At 43.1% G+C, this 25,621-nt stretch overlaps 1 protein-coding gene across 20 annotated transcripts in view; it reads left to right on the forward strand.

Moving 5' to 3' along the window:
* The first annotated feature begins 259 nt into the window (after window positions 1-259).
* The window catches only part of ZMYND11 (zinc finger MYND-type containing 11), a 134,457-nt gene continuing 109,095 nt past the window's right edge, over window positions 260-25,621 (forward strand). For 4 of the 20 annotated variants that reach the window (XM_043563228.1, XM_043563222.1, XM_043563240.1 and 1 more), the window contains exon 1: window positions 681-818. The gene's annotated coding sequence lies outside the window, so the exon portion shown is untranslated. Of the gene's footprint in view, window positions 528-574; window positions 819-1,434; window positions 1,615-25,621 lie in introns of those variants that run through there. The other 16 variants (XM_043563223.1, XM_043563238.1, XM_043563233.1 and 13 more) reach the window with 15 other exon arrangements.

Genomic DNA, 25,621 nt, shown 5'->3' on the forward strand with positions numbered 1-25,621 from the left:
ATTATGGAAAATATGTGAAATCTGTAAAAGTCTGTTTATCTCTGAGTCTCAGTAAAGCATCCACTGGGATCTCCTCTGGTTAGATGTAGGATTACAAACTGAAACAGATACTTCCCTTACACCTGTACGGGTGTAGCCAGGTGGATAACGGGTGGTCCTGTTCCTCTCGCAGTCCTGGCTGTGCGCGCCTGGAACGAGGAATCTAGCACCTCCCTGCAATTGTTTCTGACGGGCGAGCTGGAAAGACCTCGCCCGCACGTTCGCGGGATCTGCCGACCTGCGGGAGCCGGCGGCCCTGCGGGCGCGCGGCCCACCGGAGCAGACGCGGCCGCCTCGCCCCCAGCCCCGCAGGTCGGAGCCTGACGATGCTGCGAGCGCCGGGCGCTTTGTGCGCTGGGCCGCCGGCTCCCGCGTGCCCGCACGTACGTAGCCTTCACGTGTGTGCTGCTCTCGAGTGCATGTGTGGATATGTAAGAATATGCTGAAGCAAATTCGGAGACAGGCGCCGAGGACAGGACGGAGGGAAGGTGGGTGTGGGCGTGCGCGGCGCCGGCCCGGCCGGGAGGGAGCCCGCGGCCCGCACCCCGCGGCCCGCTCCCCCGCGCGGCCCGCACCCTGCGGCCCGCCCGGCCCGGCCACACAATAAAGTCCGGGGGCGGGCGGGCGGGCGGAGGTGGAGGAGGCCGGGCCGGGCGAGCGGCCGCCCCGCGCACCCACCGCCATGTGAGCGGCGCCGCGGCCTCGCAGGACGCAAACTTTCCCCGGCGGCGGCGCCCCAACTTCCCGCCCCCAGGCCTGCCGCGCGGCGCCGAGACCCCGTAAGTGCGGGCGGCGGCGGGCCCCCCGAGTCCCCGGTCCGGCCGCCGCGCCTTCCCGGCCGGGAACGCGCGGGTGTCCGCGGCGGTGGCTTGTCAACATGGCGCCCCTGAAGCGCGGAGTCGGGGAGGGCGGCGGGGAGCCGGGGGCCCGGGGAGGCGGAGGCCGGGCCCGCGAAGCCGGCGGGCAGGCCCGGCAGGAAGGCGGCGGCGGGGCGGGGAGGCGGCGCGGAGGCGGCGCGGAGGCCGGGAGGCGGGGAGCCTCCCCCCCCCCCCCCCCCGCGCCCCGCAGGCCTGGGCCCGGGAGGCGGCGGCGGCGGGAAGGAGGCGGCGCGGCGGCGGCGGGGCCGGGCGCGGAGGGGGAGGGCCGGGCGCGGCGGCGGCGGCGGCGGCGGCGAGGACCGGAGCATAATGGTGGGAGACTCGGCCGCGGCGGCGCGGGGCGCGGGGCGCGGGCGGGGGCGTCCGAGCGGTGGCGCCGTCGCTTTGTGGAGCCCGGCCCCGGCTGCAGCCTCTCGGGCCGCCGGCGCGGTGCGCTCGCCGCCCGCCCTCCGAGAACCGCCCCGAGTGGCCCGCCGGGCTTTGTGCAGGCGGGCGGGGGCGGCGGGGCCTGCGGGGATCCCGCCCGCGCCCCCTCGCCCTCGGCGGGTCCGGGAGGGGCGGGCCGCAGGAGGAGGACCGTGCAGGGCCTGCTCGAGCCGGAAGCCGGGGAGTCGCGTGAGCGCCGCCCGCCGGGCCGGCCCTTCCCGCGCGGCCAGGCCTGGGGCCCTCGGGCCGGGGTCCGCGGATGCGCGGCCCTGTGAGTGGGGGAGGGCGGCGGCGCGCTGGCCGTCGCGGCTCGTTGTTGGAGGGCGGCGGCCGCGGCCGGGGCAGGGCGGGCCCCGAGGACCCAGGCGGGGCCGGGTCCGCGTTCTGTGGGGTAGCCTCGGCGGCCGCCAGGCCTCCGTCTCCTCAACAGGTCCTCCCGGGCCTCGGCGCGGCGTCCGGAGCGGGGCCGCCGATTGCAGGCCCGCCCGGGACCCCGGCTTCCACGTGGACGGCCCCTCGCGCCCCCCACCCCCACCCCGGGCGACCCGCGGTGCGGTGTTCGTGGGGCCTGGGCCCGGGTCTGGCTGGGCGCTCAGGGCAGGTGCCTGCAGGTTGGAGGGACCCACGGGTGCCCCGAGGTTTAGGTCCTGGGCCCTTAGGTCCGCTTCATCCGGTGTTTTGCATCCTACAGTAAGCCTGCCTAAAAAGAATTTAGTCTGTTGAAAAGCAGAACGTAAAAGGCTTGTTTTGTTTTAAAGTGAGAAATGAAGTAGTTGTAGCTTACTAAATGTGGGATGCATAACCTTTTCGGGTTTTGGGGTCATTGACTCTAAAGGTTGGAAGTAATCGAGGAGACAGTCTTGGTTGTACTTTAAAAGTTTGCTTTCTGGTAAGCACTGTCACCTTTGTGGTTTTTCTGAATTCTAATTTGTCCAGTAAGAAGATAGAATATGATTTTTGTACAGGCATGTTATTTTCCACGTCTTTGGCGAATTGGCGCTGGTTATGGTCATTTTTGGTGGATCCTTTATAGGATGGTTAGGCTAGAGATTCAAAGAGTAGGAGATGTGGGATGTGATTATGAGAGAATCATTTTTTTTTTTTTTTCTTAACTCTACCTGTGGTTAACAGAGGATTTCTGTCTTTTACATGGTACTTTCTTCCCGTAGATGTTCATGAGAAAACTGAATCTCCCTTTCACATTCCGTAAAGTGGGCAATTTATTTCTGCAGTTACCTGTTGCAACGTGTTTAAATACACCTGTAAATGATTTACAGAGAACGATCACTTAAAATGTTAATTTTCGCTTCTAAGCTCATGCTGAATATTCCTGGGACCTGGTTATGTTGGTACTTGGAGTGGGGTATCTTTTTTCCAATTTCCTTGAATTGACACGTGTTTATGTAAACTCTTTCCTAACTCTACCCCTTTTTCCTTAGGGGTTGTTCAGGTAATTCTCTCATGTGCACTGTAATAGAGACACCCATGCACTTTGGCATACCTTGAGACATTAAGTTAATGAAGAATTCCGGCTTTTGTAATAGAGGTATCAGATGCTGCCTTCATATTGCTTAAAGACCTAAACCTTTGGCGTCCTATTTCCTTGACCTTCCTTTACTATCCATCCATTAAATTCTACATAGTAAATGTCATTTAGGTAAAGAGGGTGTATCTGGAAAAAAAAAATGGACTTAATGGTCAGACTTTGCCTTATGATAGCTAAACACTTTTCACTGTTTGAAAACCTTAACTTGGACTTAACACTGAACTTTTTTTAATAGGGTGACTAGATTTTTTTTTTTTTTTTTTGGTCATTTAGATCAGAGAGGTGGCATAGCAAAATGATCCCTGAGCCAGATGACTTGGGTCTGAATCTCCTCTGTCAAAGTAACAGCAGGCAAATTAATTACATTTACCATGCCTGGTCTCAGTTTCCCCATCTGGAATACAGGAATGATAGTAATTGTACCTACCTCATAGGCCTATGGGTGCATGGATCACTATTAGACTAATTCAGTTCAGTTGAGTAAAATTCAGGCTAATACTTTAAACTCGTGTACAGGAGAGAAGCTCTGAAATTACAGCACATCATGCTCACATGTGTCTTGTTTACCGATTTGTGGTGTTGTGCACCTCGGAATCTGTTTTCAACTTTAGTCATTTCAGAAAGTTGGAAAATAAGCATTTGTTTGTCGTAGTCCTTGTGGTTCATTTACTTGAAGCAGTGTTAAGGGTCTTTTCATCATTACTTTTTTTTTGCTTTTACTCTTTTTTTTTTTTTTTTTTTTTTTTAAATTTTTTTTTCAACGTTTATTTATTTTTGGGACAGAGAGAGACAGAGCATGAACGGGGGAGGGGCAGAGAGAGAGGGAGACACAGAATCGGAAACAGGCTCCAGGCTCCGAGCCATCAGCCCAGAGCCCGACGCGGGGCTCGAACTCACGGACCGTGAGATCGTGACCTGGCTGAAGTCGGACGCTTAACCGACTGCGCCACCCAGGCGCCCCCTTTTTTTTTTTTTTACTGGTAAAGTATACATAACAAAATTTATCATCTTAATTTTAAAGTGTATAGTCTGGTGATATTAAATTCACACTGTTGTGCAGCCGTCACCACTGTCCATCTCCAGAGTTCTTTTCGTTTTGTAAAACTTAATATCCAGTCATACTAACACTGACTCCCTACCTGCCTCCCCCCATGCCTGGCACCCACCTATCCTGACTTCTGTATCTTTGATGAAGAGTCTGGGTAGCTGAAGTACACGGTGTGAGTTCTTGTTGTAACTGTTGGTAATCAGTGAATTATTTTCTCTTTTCACACATCTGTCACCCTGTCTAACTGCTTCAGGTCGTATGTTTTATATTTACTTGAAGCAGAAGGACTTTCTGAATAAAGAATAACTGCTTGTCATCTCTTCATTTGGAAGAGGAATTCATAACCTTCACCAATATTTTTACTAGGAATTTTGACAAGTAAAAAATAACTGAATTGAGTTTAATTTTTACCTGTATGTCTTGAGCAGTAACTTTAAGTTACTTTTTGTGGTGGCGTTGTCAAAATTTAAAAAACAAATCTGCTTTGGTGCAGTGATTTCGTGACAGTCATTAGTGATCTAAAGGTTCTCTATATCATCAGTGGTTTTGGTCTTGATTTTTGAAACATTTGGTATCTCTACAAGTTCATCACATAAATGAATACCATAATAATATGGACCAAATGGTGTATATTCATTGAGTCTTAGCCATTGTGCAAAGTACTTTACACATGCTGTTCCACTTCTAGAAATCCTGCAGCACAGCAGTCTTTGTTTTAATATGAGAGGCCCCACCACCTCCTACCACACCCCATTCCAGCGTTCGCTCTTGTTAACAAGTGGGCAAACGAGGAGTTTTGTGAGAGAATGTTGCTCTGTAGAACATAAGTTTGAGGATCGCTGTGATAGGAGGTAAAGTGGTACAAACGAAGCTTAATGGGAGGGAGAGAACAATCCAAATCTAAATACCCAAGAGTATGGTCTTTTTGAGTAATCAAGTCTTAGCTGTATTATTTTAAACGTGTCGTACCGCCGTAAGGAAAGATCTTATCGCCCATGTGTGTGCCTGTTACGAATAATTTTTCAGGCAGAAAATTCTTGAAAAGTTGTTTTTTGTGAAAATGCTGTATTATACTTAATGTAAAAGTTATTTACAAGTGTAAATAGTCTGTATGTTTACTTGGACGTTAAAAAGTATTTGTGTAGTAGTTCATTATTTAGTAGGGACATTTAGTATATTGTTAGATACTTATTTACCTCAATTTTACAACTAATCTATGTGGAACTAATAAGCATTTAGACATTTAGTCTTTCATTGTATTATATTTTCTATTCAGTAGTAAAAGGTTAAATGTTTGCCTAAGTTTACATGAATTTAAAGAAATTACAAAGGTAATGGGATACTGTTAAGTCCACATTTTTCAGGCATCCTAGGACTCCTCTGTTCTTCAGTGTTGAGAGGAATATATCTCGCAGATCACATTATATTGGAAAAATGTGTATTGATGAAAACTTGTGTGGTGTTTTATTTATTTTGTGAACTGAGTAATATTTAAATATAGTAGGTTACCTAATTTTGTTTTAAATAAATGCTTTTGTAGTTCACATTACTCCATAATTACTGTTTCATAAGATTACATTAAAATGTATTTTCTGACAATAGGTAGAATGTTTTAATATCTCGTTCATTAAACATTGTTCTTTATGGAAACATAAATATTGTTCTTTATGTTTTAGATACTTGCTAGGTAACAATTACTGAAGCAAGTGAAAGGTGACAGAAGAAAGTAAGGATGGGTGTCGTGGAATAGTATATTGCATTTGAGTTAAGATTACTTTTGAGGTTTTAACACTGATTTCAGATTTATTCTGATTTGTAACTTTGTGATTTTATTATGTTCATCACATGAGGATTTTTAAAAACCACTTTGTTGTGATTAATACTTTTTTATGTTCTTCAGATATTATCTAAGTATGTAGTGAAAGGTAGACCCGCTTAAAAATTTTAATATTTTCCCCAGTTTGATATGCTTACATGCTAAGTAAATTTAAAATATAATGAGGGAAGAATCTTCTTACCTAGGTAGGCATGTATCATGTAAACACAAAAATATTCAAAATTTCTAATGGATTTGTGGAAAGTTAGTCACCTAATGCTAATTCTCACAATTGGGATTAAAAAATGCTAAGTTTGTTTTTGTTGTTGTTGTTTTTTTTTCAACGTTTATTTATTTTGGGGACAGAGAGAGACAGAGCATGAACGGGGGAGGGGCAGAGAGAGAGGGAGACACAGAATCGGAAACAGGCTCCAGGCCCCAAGCCATCAGCCCAGAGCCGACGCGGGGCTCGAACTCACGGACCGCGAGATCGTGACCTGGCTGAAGTCGGACGCTTAACCGACTGCGCCACCCAGGCGCCCCTGTTGTTGTTTTTTAATCAGGAAGATACAGGGATTTATAGCAGGAGAATCTGTCATAAATATATTTTAATTTGCTGTGTATTGACATTAGGTCCTTTGAGAAGTTCACCTTCCAGGCAGTTTTAGAAAGCCAGGTTCTATCATCTACACCATGCTTGTGGCAGCACCATTTTCTTAAGAAGGTGTCACTTAGTGAACACCTACTTTACTAGGCAGTTATACTCTGGTTCAGTCTTCGCTACAGCACAAGGAGAGAAGTGTTATTAGGGTATGATTATATGATAAGTTACATTGTTACAGTACAGTTGTAAGTACCCTGTGACTTACAAGGAGACAGCTGGACCCAGTGGGTTAAGTACCAGTGCCAGAGGTCACACAGCATACATGATCAAATGGGTTTTGAGTTCAAGTGTATGACTGCCACACTTATACTCTATTTGGCTGCTGTTTCCCTAAAACCTACCAACTACTGGGCTCTTTTTACTGTTATACCTTCATCCTCCAAATGTACGTTTATAATCCTGAAAAAGCACAGAGTAATAAAAGAATTTAACACTATGCCTACTCTCCTTACAAAAAGTAGGAGGTGGGAAGAAAGGACTGTTAGGTACCTCCTGGTAATCAGAACTTTCCACATGCAAAGTTCTGGTTAATTCCAATCTCTCTGGTAAATGACAGCTAGTAATCTGAGAGCAGACATCAATGATTGGCTCATCGTCTTGCTGTCCCTATTGGCAGTCACACTATGAAGATAACTTGGTGCAGGTGTTGGGGCCAACTTACAATCTTCATCTTAATACTTACATATAGAAGAGAAATGTCTGAGAATTTTCAGAATTCACTCCAACAATAGAGTGTTCTTGCTATATTAGAGGGACAAGTCATTGTCTTGAGGAAGCTTTTAGCATTTCCTTTGCTAAATAAGTTCAATTTGGATGGAAGTAGCTAATTTCTTGGAAGTAGCTGTAAGTACTGAGGCTTCAGAATTCAGTAGGTGTTTACTATTATCTAAAATAAAGTAATATGAGAACCATATGGTGAAGAGAGACCTAGGTGAATGGAGTTGTAGCCTGCACAGATCCAGACCATCTTGATACTCGTCAGAAGGGATTTTAGAGTGGGATATTAAACATGGTTTTCCCATTTAATGGCTGTAGAAAGATTTTTAGGAAGAAGGCTTAATGAAAGGGTGAGCATGGAAACCATCTTGGCTTGAAAGCTGTTGTGAACTTTTTAGTTTTTTTTGTAGATTCTTATCTGCCTGTTGATTTTTTTTTTCCATCTCAGAAATGCACCTGAGAAATGGTGTCTGGGAGATCAAGTCCTTAATTTTTGGGTTTTGACATGCCGCACGTCTACTTTACCCGATCCTTTCAGTAGGAACAAGTGAGATTAATGTATTTGGGATTTCCACTGATACCATATTTAATTTTTCAGGCATTTTATTTATCGTTAGAGGTGTTGTCTTTTTAAATTATAGAGTACATAAAGTTTAAGGTGATTTATTTTTCTATTGTACTTATAATTTAACCTATTTTTAAAGTTTATTTTTGAGAGAGAGGCAGAGAAGGGGAGAGAGTGTGCACGTGCACACAAGTGGGGGAAGGGCAGAGAGACAGAAGGAAAGAATCCCAAGCAGATTTCCACGCTGTCAGCCCAGAGCCTGATGCGGAGCTCGATCCCACGAACCGTGAGATCATGACCCCAGCTGAAATTAGATACTTAACTGAGCCACCCAGGTACCTCTACATATTTCTTATATTTTAAAACATTTAATATGTAATGTCAAAAACCTGTTATCTCTTTTTTGAAATACCTTCTTAGTTTACTACTCTGCACACCTGTATTAACACAATTTTAAGAAGTCTCTTGTAATCTCTAGTCATGTTGGATTGTTTCAGATAAGAAACTTCTGTTTGAATAATTTGAAAGTTAAATTTTATTTTCTGAGGATTCTTAGAACTAGCTTCTCGTCCCCATTATTTTCAGGTGAACAACCTGAAACAACCACAAAGCTGAACAACCACGAAGCTAGTTTAAAGTTAGGCTTTCTCTTGGCTCCCTACTTCTGTAGAAGCCAGGGTACACGGCAGCTGGTTTTTAGATGGGGAGGAAGCAGCCCTGGCACGCTTCATTTCCTACTGGTCCCCGGCTTCTTACTGCTTTTCCTAGTTCTACATCATGTGACAACACACAGCTTTTAGAGTGTGTTGTCATATTTTCTTACCTATAAATAATTTTCTCAGTTTTAGAGTACCAGATATGTTCAAAAGCAATTATTAAATTGCTGTTGTTAGAATTGCATTTTTTCCCCCAAGAGAACACTTTTAATAAAATGAGGCACAATGTTTAATAAGGCAAAAATTCACACAGAGGGTTAATATAACATCACATTCTCTTGTGTGTCCTGTGGGGAAAAAAGGAGGTATAGAATTGAAGTAGCTTAAATTTTTTTAGAGCCTTTACCATTACAAAGTAATTTATAAATTTGATGTACCTAACTATCTTGTTCTGGAAATAAATTTTTTTAAAAAATATTTATTTATTGTTAAGAGACAGAGAGAGTGTGAGCAGGGAAGGGGCAGAGAGAGAGGGAGATACAGAATCTGAAGCAAGCTCTAGGTTCTGGGCTGTCAGCACAGAGCCTAATGTGGGGCTCAAATGACCTGAGCCAAAGTCAGATGCTTAACCGACTGAGCCACCCAGGCGTCCCTGAAAAGAAAATTGCTGAATCGTGTTGCTGAATTACATTTATTATCATAAAGTTTTAAATATCTATATATTTATAGATATTCTTAATTCACAAGATTTCAAATACATAAAATTAAGAAATCAGACACTGAAAAGTAATTTGACTAAAGTAAAAGTACATATATTTTCCATAGGCGGACCTCAGGCAGTCAGGTCTCTCCATGATGATATTGTTGCAAGGTGATTGTTGAAGTTAATATTCCTTCTCAACATACATCACATCAGTGACCGCATCAATGTCAACCATGTAAATTTAAAAGGATTCTCTTGAAATATCAGTTGTAGACAGAAGAACTAACCAATTTAGTAATGTTTTTGTAGGACCAGCAATAGCACTTTTAATCTTATCTCGGTTTCTTTTAACTACAATTTAGAATAAAACAGTTGTATCCCATTTATTCACAGCCAAAGAAAGTAAGTTCTGCTGAGTGCCCATAGTCAATCCAACCATGGCTTTCTGGTACAATGGTATATAAATAACCTTCATTAAAGGTTAAAACTAGTAAGTTTTAATATTTACTAGATTGAATACTGTACCTTAGGACAAATTGAGAGTGTCAAGTCCCAGGTAAAAGTCTAGTAGCACCCACATCAGTATTACCCTGTGAGTGTTCAATAATGTTTGGTATTAGTGAACTGGTATTTTCTACCTCAATTCTTAATATGGACCATAGAGAGAAAAATGGAGATGTTGACATGAAAAATGTGAGAACATAGCCCCTTGCAAGCTAGTGTTACAAAGACACCACTTACAAAATATCCTAGGCTTTACAGCAATGCAATCTTTGTATCATGCTATTGGTTCGAAGTTGGTTAGAAGGCCTAAGATATTTTGTGAGTGGTTTCTAACCATATGAATTGTATTTTAAATAGCATCGTCTTCTAGAGTTTCACCTTGAAGAATAGAGTGGGGATGTTAGACGGGTGTAGGACCAGGAGTCAGTGTTTGCTCTTCAGTAGAGGTGCCACTTCCTAGAATGATTCTAAATACTGTAAATAATAGGAGCAGGATCACAGGAAGTTTGATTTATAGGAAGTAATTGAGAAAAATCTGAATTCTTTCATATGAAATGCTGAACTGAATGCTGGCTGTTGCAGCATCTGCCCTCTGTGTCCTGGACCCCGGGTGGCGGGAGGCTCTGCTTCTGGTCTCTTCCCTGCGCTGAGGCCTGGAATCTGTTACCAGGCAGTGCACGGAGGTCTCTGTGAACGTGTCCTTCACTTTCTCCCCTGGGGACTACGACAACCCTGTCATTCGGGAAATTTTGGAGTCCACTCTTATGCCCTGCTGTGCTTTATGTAAAACTTCTTTAGCCAGTAATTGTTTATCCTTCCAACAGTGGGTTTTTGTTTTTGTTTTACTTGTTTTCAGTGAGCAAGTATATTGGTCAATCTTAATAATAGTTTGTAACCTTTGGTTGGGTAGCCACCTTTCACTTCCTCATTCCACTGCCAATGGTGAAGTCAACTCAAAATTTACTTGACAGTTTGTGGGCATTTACGTTCTCCGCTGCGTCTGGTCGTCTCCACCTTACTGCCAGCCGTCAGTGATTTGTCCCTCAGTTGAACTGCATTAGCCTCAGCTGGTTCGTATTCTGTTGCTTGTTTTTATTTAAACTTTACCCCATAATCATCTTGCCAGTTCCTTGACCTGAGAACCCTGACGGAGATTTTGGTATAATTCCTAGTGTGCTTCTGTACATGGTACGTGGGGGTGGACAAGACTGCCTGCGTACCGTAGGCACTACACCACCATCTGGGCTCTAAATCCTGCTGGATTTCTCAGCTGAGCTCATTTTCCACTTTCTGTCCCGACTTACTAGAGCCCTTTCTCCTGGGCGAGAGCAGGCTTGGGTGGGAAGTAACATGCTGCACCTGCCGTCCTCTTCACCTGTGCTCTGCACATCTGCCCTCCAGAAGCCTCTCACCTGCTGTCAGACACATTTGACGTCTCCCACCATCACAGAATAACGCAGAACAGCAGACATCGTGCTGAACTGCACACCTGCTCTGGTTTTCTTTTCTGTACTAACCTTTCTGAGCACCCGTCAAAAGAACCGTTTCCCCCTTTGTTTCTCCACTTCTTCTAGTCCAGTGTCCTCCACCATCGGGTGACTGAAGCTGCTCCAGCGAGGTCACGGTGACGTGACCTGTCGGGCTTCATTCTGTGGTTGTGAGGCACGGTTGACCATCCCCTCCTTGGTTTCTGAAGTGCCACGCTCTTGAGCTTCTCTTGAGCGCTTCTGACTGCTGCTTCTGTGTTTGCCAGATGCTGCTGCCCTTTCTCCTCCTCTTTCTCCTCTTTACTTTAGAGGGAGACTGTGCTCAATCCCACAACCCTGGGATCAGGATCTGAGCCACAATCAGGAGGCAGACGCTCAACCGACTGAGCCCCCCCTGCACCCCCGAGATGCTCTTCTACCTAGAAGTGAACGTGAGGTGCCCCTGTGCTCTGCCCTCGGAACCCTGTTCTTTTCCTGCCTGGCTCCCTCCAGAGTCTCATCCCTGCTCATGGTCTGTTATCATGAACATGGTGGTAGTTACTGTATCAGCTTAGATGCTTTCAGTTCAAACTCGGAGAAGACCGTGGCTCACACTGAAGTCCAGGGATAGGACGGACTGTGGGTCCTCCTGTCAGCAGCTTGGAGGCCTGTCTTTCCCTTGTGCAGTCACCCCTGCCCCCAGCAGCAGCTTTATTCTGAGACCAGTGCCCCTCATGGTTGCAAGATGGCTGCATCACGTCTAGAACTACTGATACTCAGAGAAGGAGGAGGCTGTTTTTTAGGGGCAAGGGCATCTGTCCTAGAAGTAGAAGTGAGGAGGGTGGAATTACTATGACTGTTACTGAATAACCGTCCGAGCCAAAAAGCTGTTGGGGAACTAATCGCTTTCTTTGGCTGGACAATTCTTCAGTGACTTCCCAGTGTCTTACGTTATAGTCTCGAATCCTTCATAATGGCTTATGAAGCTCCTCCCTGCAGTCTGGCTCATGCACACAGTACCACCTTTGATGCTACTCTTCCTTTGCTTCAGCCTTGCTGGCTAATTTTAAATGTCTGGAGGCTTTGGGTTAAATGTCACTTCTTCAGGGAGAGATGCGGGACCACAACCTCTTCCAAAGTGCTTCCATACTTTTTTTTTTTTTTTTTAGTATTTTTTAATGTTTATTTTTGACAGCGAGAGACATGGAGCATGAGCGGGGGAGGGGCAGAGAGAGAGGGAGACACAGAATCCAAAGCAGGCTCCAGGCTCTGAGCCCTCAGCACAGAGCCTGACGTAGGGCTCGAACTCACAGACCACAAGATCATGACCTGAGCCGAAGTCGGACACTCAACCGACTGAACCACCCAGGCGCCCCATACCTTTTTTTTTTTTTTAAAGTATGTACAACGTGGGCCTTGAACTCAGTCCCTAAGATCAAGAGGTTCCTGAGATCAAGAGCTGCACACACTCCACTGGTGGAGCCCCCTGGGCATGTCTGGCTGCAGCCATTTCTAAAGCTGATGTGATGGGATTATTTTAGAAAGCAATGTGCCTTCATTAACCACAGTTAATAATTACATACTTCTTGTAGTTTCCTGGGGACTGCCTCCCCTCCCCCTCGTTCCCAATAACCTGTAAGTTTACAGGTTAAAATCCTTCTTAACACAGTGGCCTAGGAGTTACTAAGCACAGGCCAGAAATGTGAATGAGACCGAACCTTTTTTGACACCTTTCTTCAGGATTGCAGGAAACACATTTTAACCAAACTAAAACTCAGAGTACTTTAGGAACAGAGGTTGTATTAAAATAACGGGTATTTGGCGCTTCAGCTGTGGAAAGTGCTCATCAGTGTCTGTTGTTGTCTGTGTCCTCTCTTGCCATACACTTTGCTACGTGTAAGGTAGTGGTTAAGATTTCATAGTTTCTGGAAGATGTAATAAAACGTGGAATTCAAAGTTATTATAAGCTTTGATATGTTTATTACATCCATTCAATATAAAAAACAAGACAAGAATGTGTATTACCCAGGCCTGCGCAGAGGTTAGATGTCAGCTGAAATGCATTCTTCTCTCGATGTTTGCCGCTATTGCAAGAGTGCGTGCCGGGAGCCCGCGTGCCACTGTCTCCCCCTGCTTTGTGTGTTTGCGATCTGTGATCTGCAAAATGGTCCCATAACTTCTTAGTTCTCTTCTTGTCATTCATTATAATAAAATTCACGTACAGTAAAATAAGATTTGCTCCTTCATGAGAGTAAAATATCCTTAAGGGGACTGCTAAATAATTGAGGGTTTAAACATTTTTTTTTAATGTTTATTTTTGAGAGAGAGACAGTGAGAGCCAGGGAGAAGCAGAGAGAGAGAGAGAGACAGAATCTGAAACAGGCTCCAGGCTCTGAGCTGTCAGCACACAGCCCGATGTGGGGCTCGAACTCATGAAGTGGGAGATCATGACCTGAGCCGAAGTCGGACACTTAGCTGACTGAGCCACCCAGGCGCCCCAAGGGTTTTAAAAAATTCTCATTGAGTCTCATGTAATCAGAATCTACACAGTGGAAAAGTTCACCTGCAAAGTTTGGTCTAATTTCATGCATTAAAGAGATGATATTTTATAGGCAAACGTATTAGGAAGAAAGAGAGGTCTGTATAAACCGATTAAATTCCTTCAAAGATTTATTTGTTTTAAAGTTTATTTTGAGAGAAAGAGCGTGTGCTAGCAAGTCAGGGAGGGCTGGAGAGAGAGAATCCCAAGCAGGCTCCACACTATCAATGCAGAGCCTGACATGGGGCTCAAACCCAGGAACTGTGAGATAATGACCCGAGCTGAAACCGAGTTGGATGCTTAACTGACTGAGCCACCGAGGTGACCCTTCATTCAAACATTTATTAAGCGATAGGTGTTACCTGTAGTATAAGCTCTCTACAGCGGATGACATGGGCCTTCCTGTTGTCCCTCTGCTGTTGAACTCCTTAGCACAGTGCTGGTGTGTACCTAAATAGTTCATGCTCTGTCGCTTCTGAAGTACAGAATTGTTATGTGTCCTTCAAAGTTGATGTTTACCAGTGTACAGTCTGCAAATTATGACAGATTCCTCTTGGAAAAAAATATTTGAGAAACGACGCCTTCTGGTTAACTTAGCATGGGCTGGTATGGTTGCTGTGTTGTAAATAATGGCTTCAAAAAATAATTCTCAACACAAACATTATGACCCTGTTCATAGTTTTTTAAGTTCCTGAAAGACTGTGATCATGTCATTTTAACTGACTTGTTAGGAAATAATGTTATGAGTGACAGGGAATACTGGGAATAATGTTATGAGGGACAGGGAATACTGGGAATAATGTTATGAGGGACAGGGAATACTCTGCCATGGTGGCAATGATCAGCCTTGGCTGTATATCTAACTGGAAAGCTCATAAAAGCTTTGGTTTTCTTCATCTCCCTGCTTAAAATGGTTTGCAGGATGTTCGCTTTATCATGTTATAAAAATGACTATTTAAAACCTCTGAAAAGTAAAGATTACATTTTATTATAATTATAGTCCATCTTTCTATTCACAGTAATGTTATGTCAGGTCACCACAGACAGGGAATTCACCAACATTGATCCTTTGCTTCTGAGGGAAAAATACAGGGTTACGTTCCTGCTAGCCCTCTGCTCACGTTTTTGTAAACCGAAATGCCATTTCTGTTCTACAGTGTCATTTGCTAAAATCCTTATAAAACAAGCCAGTATATGCAGGCAAATTTAACCTTTTTTCATATGGTGTCACTTTTTGAAACATGGCAGGCAGCCAGCACTACCTGAGGAGGATCTAGCGTTTTCTTGACCCCAGGTAACTGGACTGTAAATTTCTTGGACTTTCACCTCAGAACAATGCTGTCCGCTACACTCTTTGATCTGTTATCATCTCCTGGATCCATGAATGCAGCTGCTTTTCCATCTTTTGAGCACCGTAGGTGTTACCGTAGCACTTTCTGGAGTAGCCTCAGGCACGAATGGGTGCACTTCTCCTGCCTGGTTCTGGGTGACGGGGCAGGTGAGTTGTTAGGGACAGCCCTGGGACCTGCTGCCTGAATGAGGCCTACCTGACACGCGCACCCTCTCCATGAGGCAGCCACAGCCTGCTGTGCTCAGGAGCCCTCGCTTAGACTGTTCAAGCTGGGAGATCACCAACAGAGCGCAGAAATGCAAAAAACATGCATGAAGTAGACTGCAGAAAGGGCACTGTTTACTGTCTGGGCTGGAACAGGAGGCGGAATGGGAGCTGGGAAAGTGTCCTGTCCTGAGTGACTGTGGCCACAGGTACGGATTTCAGCAAGAGGGGAGTTCACACGTGCGAGTTCTACAAATGATGAGAATCTGCCGTAGGTATGTATCTGAAGTCTTTCTGTGTCAGGGTTTTTATGTTCGTTTCATGTTTGTATCTTTTATTTTTACCCGAAAGTTCATGGCTACAAGTGAAATACGAGAAAATTCCTCTTATTTTGACTTCCTTTAATTGGACATCTTTTCCTAGTAGGTTTATCTGTAGAGAACACAGATAAGCACTTGTGTAGAAAAGGGTTACACATGTTAAAAAAACGTGAAGACATGTTTGGCCTCAGTGGCAATCTTAAGAAAAGCAAAATAAGATAGGATACAATTTTTGCACTTTTGGTTTTGATTGAAAATGAAAACGAGTCGTTGGAGCGCGTGGCTCTTGATCTTGGGAGTGTGAGTTCGAGCCTCATGTTGGGCATACAGAGATTACTTTAAAAAGAATGAAAAGACCAAAAAATCTAGAGAGGCTAACTGATATCCATAGTGGTTAGAAATCTAAAAACTCATACCCTTTATTTAGAGGAGAACTCCTACCCTCTTACAGCATGACCCTGGGAAACCATCTGTCATCAGGGTGGTGGTCTGATATTTGGTGGGTATTTAAAACAGCTTTTAAAGGAAAAGCGCATCTTTTAAGAAACACGCATACTGGGAAGAGGTTAGTGGGTCAGTGGTGAACAGTAAGGGAGGAGATAGAAAATTAACAAAAGTCAAGCACACATATGTAAAAAGCATGTCTGATTTGCAACCTGAGCTCACCACAGGACATGTGGCAATGTCTGGAGACCTGGGACATTTTTGACTGTCATGCCTTAGGAGAAATTATTGGCATCTAGTGGGTAGATGTCAGGGATTCTGCTAAGAGCCCCACAGCACAGACACCTGCTCTGTGACACCCCGAGGTAGGTAGGTAGGTAGGTGTCTCTGTGCATGGTGACGACCCTGGGTTATTAGGGAAACGTGTTTGCTATCTCTACATGCTGTCTAAGCAGCTAGAGTGTGTCTGATGTTTGATTGCCAGTCACCTTGCTTTAAGGAAATTTTAATGCTTAAAAAAAAAATCATCATCAGGGGCACCTGGGTGGCTCAGTCGGTTAAGCAGCTGACAAGCTCAGGTCGTGATCTCATGGTTCATGGGTTCGAGCCCCGCGTCGGGCTCTGTGCTGACAGCTCACAGCCCGCTTCAGATCCTCTGCCTCCTTCTCTCTCTGCCCCTTCCCTGTACTCTTTCTCAAAAATAAATTAAAAACATTTAAAAAAATCATACTTACTCGGAAGATGTATACATCTTGTTTTTAATTATTTTAAGTTCCGGTATAGTTAACATACAGTGTTATATTAGTTTCAGGTGTACAATATCATGACTCAACAGTTCTTACATGTCTTGTTTTTTTTTTTTTTTTAATTTTTTTTTTTTCAACGTTTATTTATTTTTGGGACAGAGAGAGACAAAGCATGAATGGGGGAAGGGCAGAGAGAGAGGGAGACACAGAATCAGAAACAGGCTCCAGGCTCTGAGCCATCAGCCCAGAGCCCGACGCGGGGCTCGAACTCACAGACCGCGAGATCGTGACCTGGCTGAAGTCGGACGCTTAACCGACCGCGCCACCCAGGCGCCCCACATGTCTTGTTTTTAAATAAGGATAAACTATTTTTGTATTTTAGTTGTTTTACTTATGAGTCCTGTAACAGTAACTCTTTGGAAAAGCTTTTTTCCTTGCCACGTGATTAATTTCTTAAGATGAATATAATCAGATATGATACATACTTTAGCTTAAAGACTCTTATTTAAATTAAAAAAAAAAACCAACTAGTGCTGTCATGTTTAGATAGTGTGAAAACCATACATTTGGAGGTAGATTGGTGGATTATATTCTTTTGAGAGCATAGTATGGTCTGCATTTTCATCACTATCCAGCACATGACTCAGAGTACTTACCTAGTAAAAGCACAAAGTAATTTGAGTCAGATTAGGAATACAAACAAAAAATACCTTCATATTAATATTTTAGGTTATGTAGGTACAGATCTTTTCATTGATATTTGAAACTTGGCAGTATATAATCTGACATTTCTTTGATATTTTTTGGTGGTAGAAGAGGATATTATAAAGAGTTTTAAGTTTTTTTAAACTGAATTTTATAATTGTTATTTTCTGTTATTAAGGATCAGCTAGTATGTACAGTATTGAGTGTTTGATACCTAGGTCTTGGGAACTTGAGGAAAGTAATTTAGATTTAAAATACATGGCAGGGGGTGCCTGGGTAGCTCAGTTGGTTAAGCGTCTGACTTCGGCTCAGGTCATGATCTCACGGTCCGTGAGTTTGAGCCCCCATTGGGCTCTGTGCTGACAGCTTGGAGCCTGCTTCAGAATCCGTGTCTCCCTCTCTCTCTGCCCCTCCTCCGCCTGCCCTTTGTGCTCTCTCCCCCTCTGTCTCAAAAATAAGCATTAAGATTTAAAATCTGTGGCAAAGGGGCACCTGCGTGGCTCAGTCAGTTAAGCATCCAACTTTTGGTTTTAGCTTAGGTCATGATCTCACGGTTCCTGAGTTTGAGCCCCACATTGGGCTCCTTACTGACAGTGTGAAGCCTGCTTGGGATTCTCTGTCTCCCTCTCTCTGTCTCTGCCCCTCCCCTGCTTGCTCAAAAAATAAATAAAGTTAAAAAAAAATATATATATATGTGTGTGTGTGTGTGTGTGTGTATGGCAAAATGTTAATTATTAAAGCACAGAAGATTCATGTAATTCTACTTTTGTAAGACTCCTCACGTGAATAAGCTGTGTCCTTTGGCTTCTGTGACTTGTGTTTTAAGTGCTCAGTTCAGTGGTTTCTAGCACATTCTCAAGGTGGTGCAGCGCTTTCACTCTCTAATTCTAGAGTATTTTCACACCCCAGAAGGAAACCCCGAGTCCATTAACATATTCCCCATTCACCTCTCCCAGCCTGGGCAGCCCCTCCTCTGCTTGCTGTCTCTGTAGATGGGCCCATTCTGGATGTTTCCTGTCATTGGGGTCCTAGGGCATGTGGCCTTTTGGGTCTGGATTCTCTCACTGAGCATCATGTTCAAGGTTCACCCATGTAACAGGTGTCCGTACTTCCTTCCGTTTTATGGTTCAGAAGTTTTCCGTTGTATGAGCATTAACCTAGTAGATAGACCATATTTTATTTATCCAGTCATCAGTTGATGGATATTTGCGTTGTTTTCATTTTTTGGCTGTTACGAATCACGCTGCTATGTCTATATCCGCACAAGTTTTGTTGGACATAGGTTTTTCTTTTTGATTGAGATCTAATTGCCATAACAAGGTGTACTGTGTGTTGATTTGATACCTTATGTATTTCCATATGATTATACCATGGAGGTAGCCAACACCTCTATCACATCTCATAGTTATGATTTCTGTTGTGGTAAGAACATGTAAGATCTGACTGCTCAGCAACTTTCAAGTGTATGATATAGTATTGTTAACTGTAATTACAGTGCTGTGCATTACACCCCCAGAACTCATTTATCTTCAAATTGGAAGCTTATACCATTTGACCAACATCTCTCTAATTCTCTTGGTCATTTGCCTAGAAAAATTGCTGGGTCATATGCCTCCTCTCGAGAAACTGCCACACTATTTTCAAAAGCCACTGCATCATTTTACCTGCCCACTAGCATTGTGTGAGGATACAACTTCTCTCCATCTTAGCTGGCACTTGCTTTTGTCTTGTTTTTTTGAGTAGAGTTTTCTTATGAGTGTCAAGTAATATCTCACTTTGGTTTTGATTTGCATTTTCCTAGTGATCCGATGATGTTGGGCGTCTCTTCACGTGGTCGTTGGTCATTTGTTTATCTTCTTTGGGGAAATGTCTCCTTATATCCTGATATCTTTTCGTATCATTGCCCATGTTTTAAGTGGGTTGTCTTTTTATTATCAAATTGTAAGAATTTTTTTTTTGTAGAGTATGCATAGAAGTCCTTTTTCAGATATATGGTTTACAAATAGTTTTTGTCTTGTGGATTGTCTTTTCACTTTCGTGATGGTGTGCTATGAAGCAAAAAAGCTTTTAATTTTCATGAAGCCCATTTCTTGGTTGCCTTTTCACATGACCCCCCGTTCTTTTTTATACCTGCTTTGTACTCCACTGGGTGGGTGCCCCATGCTATGTTTAACCAGTCCCCTATTGATTTAATATTACAGATAGCGCTATAATAAATGGCTTTTTGCGCATATCATTTGTGATTGTGTCAGTGATATTGCTAGCCCAACTAGTAAATGCATACATGATTTTGGTGGTTACTGCCACCTTCCTCACATGAAGACTGTGGTGTTTGTGTTCTTACCAGCAGGGTGTGAGGAGGGTTGTTGCTGTGCTGCTGTACAGCAGAGGATATTGCCAGGCTCTTCTACTTCCAATAGTCTGATAGGTGAGAAATGGTAAAATGGAGTCTCAGATTACTCTTCTAAAAGATTTTCGTAAGCATTTGGGACTAAATCTCAACTTTCTATCTTGATGCATTAATCTCTTTTCATGTACCAGTCCCGCACTTATTAATTATATTTACTAATAATTAGTTATGTATTAATTCCTGGTAGGGTTAGCTCTTCCTCATTGTTTTTCTTTTTGTGAAAATTCTTGCTATTCTTCCTAATGAAGTTTTATGAAACCGTTTTCTTTCTTTTTTTTTTTTTTTCAACATTTATTTATTTTTGGGACAGAGAGAGACAGAGCATGAACGGGGGAGGGGCAGAGAGAGAGAGAAACACAGAATCGGAAACAGGCTCCAGGCTCTGAGCCATCAGCCCAGAGCCCGACGCGGGGCTCGAACTCACGGACCGCGAGATCGTGACCTGGCTGAAGTCGGACGCTTAACCGACTGTGCCACCCAGGCGCCCCAGAAACCGTTTTCTTTCTTAAGAAAATAATTTTGAATATTTGATTGAAATTGTATTAACTTCTAAATTAACTTAGAAAGAATTGGCATTTTGATGATCCTGAGCCTTTCTACCTGAGAACATGGTATCTTTCCAGCTATTCGATTATACATTTGTGTTTTTCAGGAGCATGTTATAACTCTCACCATATTGGTTTGTGTATTTCTTTAAGTTTATGACTACTAGATACTTCATTGTTTTTAATCTTTTGTTATAAATGGGATATATTTTTGTTCTAAATTATGTATATGAAGACACTGCTGCATGTTAATTTTTTATCCTATTAAATAAAGTATTTTGATTGAATTTTTTATTCTTCTTAGTTTTCTGGATACATAATCATACCATCTGTGTGTGCAAATAGAGGTATTGCTACCTCCCCCCCCCCCCCCCCCCCCCGTTCCTGTTCCTCTGATTGCTTCCTCTTGTGTAACTGCACTGGTAAGTACCTCCAGTGCAGTATTAAATGAGAACAATGTAGTGAGGACCCATAATTCTTTATTTACTCTAGCGGAGAATTCTCTAATAATTCATTAATGCTGACTTTGTTGCTACATGCATGTATATGTACACATAGTTCCCTCAATTCATTTTTTTTTACATGAATGGATGTTAAATTTTGTCAAGCGCCTTTTCAGCATTTACAGAGGTGATCATATTCTTCTTAGCTCTTCTCACGTTAATTATGTTAATGTATTTCCTAACATTGAACCATCATTTCATTCCTGGAAAACTGCATTTATTTTAATGTGCTGTTTGGTTCTGTTTGCAAAAATTTTATTTAAGATTTCTGCAAGGATATCCATAAATTTATGTGTATTGTTTATTGTTTATAGTATAAGTTTGTGTGTTTATTGAATCTAAGAAATTCTGCCCTTCACCGTGTTCCCTCTTACGTTTCTCTCTGATGTGGACAGGATACTCTCCGGTTCTGCCTTAGAGCACTCACTCCAGGAATTTGCTGCCTGCTTCCTGTGTTCAGTTCTGTTTCCTAGATAGCACAGGGTTCCCGGGTCTTCCTTAATTATGGTGTATTTATTCATATTCATAGCTTCCTGAAAAGGGGTGCATAGGGCATTCTTTTCCGGGTTATGTGCAGATGGAAAATCTCTTTGCAATAAATTCAACCTTCACTAGTTGATTGTTTGCATAGTTACAGAAATTTGGGTTGGAAATAATTTTTCCTCAGCATTATAAGGCATTCTCCCATCATTTCCTAGCTTCTACATTGCTGTTGAGAAATCCGAAACATCTCAGACTGTGGCAGCCTGGGGGCTCTGCTGCTTTCCGCTGGTGTTCTGACCTTTGAAGGCAGCGTGCTTTGGCCCTCCTCCCATTCCTGTGCTGGGCACCTGATGGGCCCTTTCCCCTGCACATGCCTGTCTTCATTGCTAGGTTCTTTCCTTGAATTATTTCTTGGATAACCTTCTCCCCTCCAGATACTCTTTCTGAAACTCTTGTTATTTGGATATTGCATCACCTATAAGATTTTCTCCTCTGGTCTCCTGTTGTGCGTTTCTTGTCTTTTTCTTCAACTTTATGGGACATAGCCTAAACTTATCTTCTATTCCTTTAGCAGGGTTTGTTATTCATCATCTGTAAATATTTTCTCAATATTCCTGTTTACAACGTTCTATTTATGGGTTCATAGATACATTTTCTTTTCCATCTCTTTGATATTCGTTATGTGTATTTTGAAAATCTTTACTATTCCTGCATTTTCTGTTTAAGTCTCATGTCCTCCCCACCTCCCCTGGTTTTCTGTTTGCATGATACGACCTTTTTCTTTGTTTTATTGAGAAACTGTTCACCAGTGTCTGGTGATCCTTGGCTGTCTGTCCATATTTAAGGGTGAGGCACTAGAAAGATATTTGAAATTCTGTGTGTGGGCTTTACAATAAGGTTGTCAGTGGGCCAGATGGCTGCTTCTTAGTTTCCCTCGGACATCATTGTCTGTGATAATTTAATTTCTCCACAAAGTTCTCATCTGGCCTCTTGCCTGAGCCTGAGATTAGGTACCTGGAATTTAGTGGTAGAAAGGAGCTACCAGGTATTTACAATTCATCGTGTAGCTTTTTATTGAACCTCCTGTTTTTCACTTATATATCACCACCACCCTTGTTGCTGCCAGATGCACTTTCTGGTTCTATCTATTCATAGCTTCTGTCTCCTGTTCCCTCAGGGATGAGGATGGGTGGATGTCTGATTGAACCTGCCTGACGGCACTACAGATGCAGGAGTCTAATGGCTTCTTATCCAGTCTATTAAGTAAGGCCATTTATTCAGCATCCCTGGTTATCCCTGCACCTGCTGCCTCCTGTTCCCAAATTTTCCTGGAGTTGTAGGCCGGTGGCTTGCTTCTCATTACTACATCCCTGTGTAAATTTGATCTTTCACTCTTTGGCCAGAACATTTATAGTTCATTTATCTTCTTATATTTTTTCACTTTTTTTGTAGAGTATATGTTCATCAAAGATATTTTTTTTGTTTGTTGCCTTTAGAGAAGGGGATAAAATAGAAAAATCTTTATTCTGTCATCTAAGGATTACTTTCTTAAATCAGATTGTTGCCTCTTCTATTCTTAAGTTTAAAATCCTGTTTGTTGCTGCCTATTGAAATTATGTGGAAATCCACACTGGTGTGGTCACTCTGGACTTCGGGTCTCAGCATACCTCTCTGTCTCTTTGCACATTACAGCCACTGTGCGTTCTGCCTTCCTCCATCCCAGGCTTTCTCACATGACCAGCTCTTTTTCATCATTCAGGTCTTACCTCAAATAGAATCTCCCTAATATTCTAGGATCATCAGGATTGGTTAGGTTATGCTGCCATAACAAGCAGCCTCCACATCTCAGTGGCTTTAAAGAAGAGTGATTCTTGCCCATCTGACACATCCCTTACAGATGGTCTGGGAACACTGCTGTGCACTGTCCTCATTCTGGGACATAGGGTGACACAGCAGCCACCATCTGGCTTTACCCATGGCATAAAGAAAAAAGGGCATAGCCTATCAGAGAGAGAGAGAGGTTCTAAATCTTCCAAAATGGAATTGGTATAGATCCTTTTTACACAGATTCCACTCGCCAAATCTAGTTACGTGGCCAAACCTAATTTAAGGGCAGTGGGGGAGTTCAGTCCTACTAGTGCCAGGGACAAGAACTACAAATATCTGGTGAATGAACACTAATGACACTGCCATGGCAATGTGACCAGCCAGTGTAAAGGAGCTGTACTAGGCAGGGTTCTCCAGGGATACAGAACCCACAGGACACATGCACGCACACATGTGGAGATTGGTTTTGCTCTTTGTTTATGGAGGCTGGGAGGTCCACAAATCTGTAAGCTGGAGACAGGAAAGCTGGTGGTGCGTTCCTGTCCAAGTAAAGCCAGGGGAGCTGATGGTGTAAATCCCCGTCCCAAGTCAGAAGATGAGATGAGCTGACCAGCCACCCTAATAGGCCCAGGCCCCCCGTGGATTGGAGGAGGCCCGCTTTTGTGGGGAGGGAAGTCGCTTTACTGAGTGCACCCATTCAGATGTTGATCTCACCCAGAAACTTTCTAACCAGCCTTGGGCTGGTGGCCTGTGAAATTGACATGTAAAATTAATCGTCTCAGGAGGCCTCACCATTGCCTTTTATTTTCTTTATAGGACTTGGCACTGTCTGAATTCATCTTGTTTTTATGTGTATTGTCTGCCCGGCCCCCTTTCTGAGTTGTCTACCACGTCCTGAGTACCTAGAGCAGTGCTAGGCAAACAGACGCTCATAAACCTGTGCACGTGATGACCCAAAGGCTGGTTTTTAACAGGAGCACATCATGAAAGCCTTGGCTGCTGAAGAGACTACCGTAAGACTGTTTCTCTCTTTTCTTTCCTGCCCTGTAAACAAAATTAGGTATGCTTTGTGTGAACTGCTGTAGACAGCTAACAGTAGTTTCCTTTAATATTATAGAGTTAGTGGTTAAGTGTTCGAAACACTTTAGTAAAAGTAGTTAAGAAATCACCTCCCATTTGTAATGACATGGATGGAGCTAGAGAGTATTCTGCTAGGTGAAATCAGTCCATCAGAGAAAGACACATACCATATGATCTCACTCATATGTAAATTTAAGAAACAAATAAGCAAAGGGAAAAAGAGAGGCAAACCAAGGTACACTGTTAACTATAGAGAACACACTGATGGTCACCAGAGGGGAGGTGGGTGTGGGATCAAGGATGCACTTGTTATGAGGAGCACCGGGTGATGTATGGAAGTGTTGAATCACTATATTGTGCACCTGAAACTAATATAACACTGCCTGTTAACTAATTGGAATTAAAATAAAAACTTAAAACCACTTCAATTAAGAGAAAACAAAGTTATGCCAAGAATACAATGTATGTGCTTGTAACTTCATAAACTTAACTGATGACATCAGTTTATATCACTGGTTAAAATTTTCGTCCAGGGGCATCTGGGTGGCTCAGTGGGTTAAGTGTCTGACTCTTGATTTCGGCTCCCATTATGATCTCCAGGTTTGGGAGATCAAGAAGTGGGTCGGGCTCTGCACTGACAGCAGGGAGCCTGTTTGGGATTCTCTCTCTCTCTCCCTCTCTCTCCCTCTCTCTCCCTCTCTCTCCCTCTCTCTCCCTCCCCTTCATCTGCTCATGCTAACTCTCTCTCTCTTTCTCAAAATAAATAAGTAAACATTTACAAAAAATTTTCCTTGGCCCAACAATGTGGAAATGCAAAGTTAGTGGTGTTGTCTAAAAGCAAATATTTATACCTCTTTGCTATATATTTTTGTGAGATACTTGTATGTCTTTGCTTTATAAGGAGAGAGACATTTATGTTCTATTTAATTAATTTTACATTACGAAATGTTTAAAAAAAAGTCTTTATTCTCTTTCAATCTTTTATATCTTACCAGTTTTTTTGTGCCTGTACCAATCACTAGTTACTAGTTTTACTCCCTCTTGTTTGCAGATGACATTCTTAGGAAAGGAAGTTTGTTTTTTCCTTGAATAAAAAGTTTTCACATTTCACAAAATTTAAGCCTTTTATATTTATGCTGTTATAAGAACTGTTAAATACTGGAGGTTTTAATAAAATTTTCTGTACATTAATATCAGTTGGATTTGGACACATTACCCACTTTGGGTAAAATTGAAATTGTTTAAGGCAAGGCAGAAAAACTAACAGTTTGGGTTTCACACTGCAGTTCCCAAATTTTTAGATGAAGATGATATGCCCATTTTGTTTAATAAATTGTTTAAAAGAGAAGTTATAACTCAGATCGTTCATAGTTTCATAGTTTGATTCTTTGCAGACTTCCATTTTTATGATGAAATCTGTAGAGATGGCAAAACTG

The sequence above is a fragment of the Prionailurus bengalensis genome, chromosome B4 (assembly GCF_016509475.1).
Source record: "Prionailurus bengalensis isolate Pbe53 chromosome B4, Fcat_Pben_1.1_paternal_pri, whole genome shotgun sequence".
Lineage (NCBI taxonomy): Eukaryota > Metazoa > Chordata > Mammalia > Carnivora > Felidae > Prionailurus > Prionailurus bengalensis.